General features: G+C 43.2%; 1 pseudogene; it reads right to left on the bottom strand.

Moving 5' to 3' along the window:
• Nucleotides 1-1,282: 1,282 nt before the first annotated feature.
• Nucleotides 1,283-6,276, bottom strand: LOC147004884 (sperm motility kinase X-like; annotated as a pseudogene).
• Nucleotides 6,277-6,630: the final 354 nt, after the last annotated feature.

Genomic DNA, 6,630 nt, shown 5'->3' with positions numbered 1-6,630 from the left:
CTGGGTTTGGTGGTTGTATATGGGATGAATCCATAGGTGGGGCACTCTCTGGATAGTCCCTCCAGGACCTTTTTTAAAGGCCATCTTCATGGTTCATTTCTGCAGGAGACCATAAACTACCCAAAGGGAAACCTTGCTGTCAGACCAGAGGGTCTTACTTGTTTTCTTACAACAGGTTCTTATCCATGATCATGCTTGGAAACAGGTCCTGCTCTGGCTTCAACTATTAAACACTTCATATTTCACTTTGGCTCCACTCAAAACATACTTGGTGGACTTTACCTTTTAAGCTCTCGGATGCCCTGGGGTAGTGTGCACCATGATATGATCTGGCTTCACATGAAGATGAACTGGTTAATGTTTCAGATAAGGGTGTAGACAAGGCAAAACAAATTTGGAGAGACAACTAGAGTCACAAAAAATATGACAATACTTTGTTTGGAATACAGATTCTCTCCATTTCAACTAATTTCAATAGCAGCAAGAATGCCAAAGGAATGCTCTTCTCTCTCTCTCTCTGTCTCTGTCTCTCTCTCTCTCTCTGTCTCTCTCTCTCTCTCCCTCCCTCTCTTTCTCTCTCACTGTGTGTGTGTGTGTGTGTGTTTGTGTGTCCGTGTGTGTGTTTGTGTGTCCCTGTCTGTCCAAATAGGGTGAGTTGTAAGGGTATCTGAGTAATGGTGAGTTAGAAGCAAGCTGTCTAGCAAGCCAGGATGGTTTTATGAGCTGCACCATGAGCAATGTCATCTTGGACACAAACACAAGTAGATCAGTTCAGACACTCTGGGGTCCTACTCTGCTTCCAGTGTCCACTTGCTCTTCTAATGTCTCATGGGTACACCTGGAGACAGGCAGCTGATGATCTCTACATGCCTGGAAGTTCCTCTGAGGTTTGGTTTCCTGATGATGACCTGCATGCATGTCATGGTACCTTGTTTCCAGACTTACTGAGATCTATGGAGTACTTTGCTTGGCTGGCAAAACTGTGGAATCACCAGCCAACATGAACCAACCTAGAGGGCAAAGTCAGGACAATCATGAGTTCATACCTTCCTCCCACAATCCATGCTCAGTCCTCAGGTTGCAAAGGACCTGAGAAGGGTATAATACAAGTCAGACACACTCTGTTAATCTGCAGACAGAGGAAGAATTTGCCCTTAGTTTCATACTGTGATGTAGACATGGTCCCACCCCCACCTCCCAGCATCCAACCATGGGAAATTCCTCCCTGGCCCTCTCCTGTATCTGTGTGCATCCTCAGTAGGCTGCTCTTCACTCTCTGGTATCAGTTTTCAGGGAGCACAGTGCCTGTAAATGCTCTTCAAACAGACATAAGAAAGAGAGATCTTAGTAGAAATCTTCAGGACTTATGCTTCACTGTGCTGGCCCTGTGCTGGCATGGGCTGTCAGGCTGGTTCTTCCCGAGTGCTCCACTGATCCCTTCCCCCACCCTCCTCCAACACCCTGGCCAGGCTCAAGACACTGTCCTCTGCCCTCTACATGTGGTGAAGTTACTCACAAAGGATACCGTGGGATTGGATTTATCAGTGATAATACATTACCACCAACCCCTAAGATGTATATTCTTGTAACCTGTTTATTTCAAAGCATATCATTTAGTCCAGGAAAGTGTTCAGTGAGTGCAAGCATTTGCTACCAAGGGTGGGGACGTTAATCCATTCCCTGAGACAGATAGGGTGTAAAGACAGAACTGACTCTGGCTGGTTAACTTCCATGCACATACAGTAAATAAATATTTTTTTCTTTAAAGAAATTGACATTATTTTAAACAAAAAACCTAGAGGTAGAAGTGTATTGTAGTCTCTCCACTTACCTGGTACCATGGCTACCTCCATGGCTCTTTTGACTCAGAGCCAGGCAGGCCTCTGTTGTTGGTCAGGGTGCACTGCTTTGGATTGGCAGGCAGCAACATAAAGTTCGCAGGCCTCTTAGAAATCCGTTCCTTAGGGTCTTCCAGGCCCGTCTTCGAAAGGGGGCCTGGGGCGCAGTCTGACACCTGTCATGGAGGTGTCCCTGGAGTGTATTTGGGGAGGATGGTCTGGACTCTCTCTGTTGTAGAGCAGGACCCTCACCCTTGGCCTCCTTCCTGGAGAATGGAGGTGATGTAACTTGTGTGTTCATGATGTCCATTCGTCCAGGTGTAGTAACAATGTGGAGCTGTCCCATGAGGTTTGGATCTTCCAAAGACTTTCTAGTAGAGAATTCTTTTGAGGTGTCACTGATCTCTGTCTCCCAGATGCTCTTCATGTACTGAGCCTGTCCCATGAGGTTTGGATATTCCAAAGACTCTCCAGTAGATATTTCTTCCGAGGTGTCACTGATCTCTGTCTCCCAGATGCTTCTCATGTAGTGAGCCTGTCCCATGAGGTTTGGATATTCCAAAGACTCTCCAGAAGAAATTTCTTCTGAGGTATCACTGAACTCTGTCTCCCAGATGCTCCTCATGTAGTGAGCCTGTCCCATGAGGTTTGGATATTCCAAAGACTCTCCAGTAGAACTTTCTTCTGAGGTGTCACTGATCTCTGTCTCCCAGATGCTCCTCATGTAGTGAGCCTTCTGGACAAGCTGGGGGCTGATGCTGTTGAGTGGAGTTGTCTGCTTCTTGAAGCAGTTCCGGGTGGGTGTCATAGAGTGGTTCATTGTAGTTCTCTTTCCCTTCTCTAAACTGACGGTGGAAAGGATAGGCATACTAGTTGCCCTCCTTACTGCTACGTGGTTTTTTATGGTTGGCTCTGTGTTTTCCAACATTCTATCACACGGCCTTGGATCTGGTTTTTTTGTTGTCTTGTCTTCCTGTGGTAACTGTTGTTGTTGTTGTTTTTGTTTTTGTTGTTGTTGTTGTTGTTGTTGTTGTTTTTGTTGTAGCATTAAATAAGTAGCCATCACCGTGTCGAACTTTTTCTCCCGCAAACTTTCTCTTATCTCTTCTGGATTGTATCCCAGGACACCCATGAGTACGATTATACTGGGGTCCGGGTGGCTTTCAGTGTTCTCTCCCAAGGAAGCGGGAGAAGCTTCGTTGTCATATTGTAGCCACTTGAATCTGGCAATCTCTTGGACTATTGGCCTCTCTCCAGGGTTGACAGCAATTTGGCTATCACATCCCAAAGTTCTGTTGAGAGACTAAAACTCCTAGAGTACTTTCCTGCAAAGATCTTCTGCTTTGTTGCTTCATAGCCATATCCCTCAAAAGGGAGGTGCCCTGTGGCCATAAAATAAAGTACAACACCCATGCTCCAGACATCAGTGGCCCGACCATCGTACCCTCTACCTTGCAACAGTTCTGGGGCACAGTAAGGGAGGGTTCCACAGAACTTGACCAGCTTCTGGCCCGTGATTATCTTGGTGCCCAATCCAAAATCAGCAAGCTTTACATCTCCTCTGTGGTCCAATAAGATGTTTTCTGGCTTTAAGTCCCGGTGGACAATCCCTTTCTGGTGACAATACTGGAGGGCATACACCATCTGTTTAAACAGCCTGTGGCACTCCTCCTCTGCTAGATAGCCACACTCTTCAATTCTGCTCAGCAGCTCTCCTCCCACAGCATGCTCCAGAATGATGAAAATGTTTCTGGAGGTGTCGATTATTTGTAAAAGTTTAATAATATGGGGATGATCAAGGGATTTCATGATTTCGATTTCGGATTGCACAAGGGGGTTTCCCCTGCTTTGGGGGAGGATTTTTATTGCTACTTTTGTTTGTGTGGGGAGATGGCTCGACAGTTTTACCTCTTCAAAGGATCCTTGGCCAAGGGTTGTTAATATTTTATAATCTTCTGTTATGGCGATTTCGCCAAGGGTGTTGGACCTGAGGTCCTCACATGCTTGCCACCTCTTCATCATTGCTGATAAGTCAATTGTTTTGTGGTCAGTGTCCACAACACCTAGGGATGCAAGAAAAAAGGGAAATAAAAGTGGGTCTAAGAGAAACATTTATAGCCTTAAATTCCTGTGCTAATACAAACACAAAAGTTGTCCAAATGATCTAATGATGCATGTCACAGTCATAGAAATATTAGAACAAGCAAAATCCAAAAGAATTAGAATCAAGTTCAGAATATGAATTGATGAAATGGAGACAAAAATAATACAAAGACCAATGTAACTGTCTTAGTTTGGGATTCTTAGCTATGAATAGCCTCCATGACCAAGGCAACTCTTATTAAAGACAATACGTATTTGAAGCTGCCTTACAGGTTCGGGAGTTCAGTCCATTATCACCAATGTAAGAATATGGCAGCATACTGGCAGGCATGAAGCAGGAGGAGATGAGAGTTCTACATCTTCATCTGAAGACTGTTAAGAGAAGACTGTCTCTTCTTAGAAGTTAGGAGTAGGAGCTCAAAACCCACCTGGACAGTGGCACACTTCATCCAACAAGGTGATACCTGTTAATAGTGCCACTCCCTGGGCCAAGCATATTCAAAACCACTCTGGTAACAAAGACTTGTTTATTCTAAGGATAACAATAACAAGTAATCTTCCCCAAAATAACTCATAGAAATTGGAAGATATACATTAACAATATTAGGGAGAAGATAATGCAGTATACAATGGAATATACAAATGGAATCCAGACATCCAAACAATCAGTAGGGAATCTCTTAAAAATGTTCCAGTGAAGTGGAAAAATCTAGAAAAAAATGATGAACCTCTAGATCCACATTAAACTACCAACTAAAACTAAAAAGAGGGAAAACATCCAAACTGAAGACTGTATGAGTCAGAGACAGTTGATGGCAAAAAGCTCCAGTGTTTTCTGGGTAAAGGAGGGAGTTGCACATATGAACTCACAGCATTGTGACCTGCTTAGGCTCAAGTCAGTCAAAATCTCAACATGAAGAGGGGAGGTGGACAGGAAATCACACACCTAGCTGATGAGCCCTTCAAAACTGATAGCTGTCAGGAGAGCTATCAATTTTAAGGATGTGGCCCCTTACGGATAAGGTTGAACAGACTACTCTTCAGTGGAACGCCACATACCTGAGAGTATGAAGACAAGAGAAACTGTACTGGATGGCCAGACACAAAACAAACGACCCAAACCAGGATAGTAGGAAATGCCGAGTGGAGGATCTGGGTGGAGTTAGGGGAAAGGATAAATACAACCAAAATATCATGTAAAATTCTCAAAAATCGCCGGGTGTGGTGGTGCACGCCTTTAATCCCAGCACTCGGGAGGCAGAGGCAGGTGGATTTCTGAGTTCGAGGCCAGCCTGGTCTACAAAGTGAGTTCCAGGACAGCCAGGGCTACACAGAGAAACCCTGTCTTGAAAACAAACAATCAAACAAATCTCTAAATCAAATTTCAAAAAAAAATGCAAGAAGATTTTAATAGTAATTTAAAAGAATTTCTTAACAACAATAAAAATAAGAAAAGGCCAGACCAGACAAACTCATTGGTGATTTTCATCAAATCTTTAAAGAAGAGCCCACACCAGTACTTCTGAAACTATTTACTAAACTAGAAAGAGGAGCAGGAGCAATCAAGATTCATCCTTAGAGAATGTATTTCGCAGATGCTGAGGCCACATGGGCACAGTAACAAGAGTCATAGTAACATAGTCAACACCTGTGAAACACAGACACAATAATCCTTAGTCTGAGAGCTTAATGCCTCACACAGAATTCAACAGCCCTTGAAAGGGCTTCCAAACTTCCTGATCAAGATGGATTCATCCAGTCCTGCCAGGGCTGCAACAACCACCACCGATTGACAACGCTGCATAGAAATGGAACGGCAAGAATCACATGCTCAGCTGAAGAATGGAATTGTCATTTAAAAAGAAGATCATGGACCTGGAAATCACCCCGTAGTGTTTAACAAGCCACTCCAGAGATACTGGCTCTCAAGTGCTGAAGCATAGTTAGGGGAAGGGGCCTGTAGTAAAAGGGATTCATTAGGAATGGAAAGAAGAAAGGGACTGGGATACAGGTTCTTAGATTAGGTGAATATTCTTAAAGTACATTATGTGCATATTCAGAAATGTTTTAGGGAACTGTCCTACTTTATGCTTAATGTTTATTAACAAAAACTTTAAAAAGTAAATAAATGGCAATGAAAATGAGTAGGTAGAAAAAGACAAATTGAAGATAATTAATGATGATAATTTAAACTATGTAAAAAAGAAAATCTAAAATCAAAGACAAACTAAAAAAAAAAAAAAGAAAAAAAGGAAAACTAAAATCATTACCTGCAAACCTCAAGCAGTAAAGTGAGAAAAGGGCTCACCTTGTCAAAGTCCAAGCAGGTTCACCAAAATCCGAGTCCAAAAACGTAACCAGTGTCCAAATAAAACAAAAAACCTTCGCCAAAATCCGAGTCCAAAAATGTAACCAATGTCCAAGTCAGAAAAAAACCTTCGCCAAAATCCGAGTCCAAAAAACGTAACCAATGTCCAGTTCAGAAACCTTCGCCAAAATCCGAGTCCAAAAACATAACCAAAGTACAATCCAAATTTTCCCCAGAATCCAAGTTCAAAATTATCACCACAGTCCACGTCTCCCAAACCACCACCAAACCACTCTCCGCACCAAAAGGACAAAAACCAGCCCTGGGCAGTACATTTTATGGGCAGGTGTCTGTCATTTATCACAGTGGTTCTTTGTGAGG

Source organism: Mus caroli, unplaced genomic scaffold (assembly GCF_978045245.1).
Source record: "Mus caroli unplaced genomic scaffold, Mus_caroli_1 scaffold_4, whole genome shotgun sequence".
Classification (NCBI taxonomy): Eukaryota; Metazoa; Chordata; class Mammalia; order Rodentia; family Muridae; genus Mus; species Mus caroli.
This window is presented reverse-complemented; position numbering and strand designations above follow the sequence as displayed.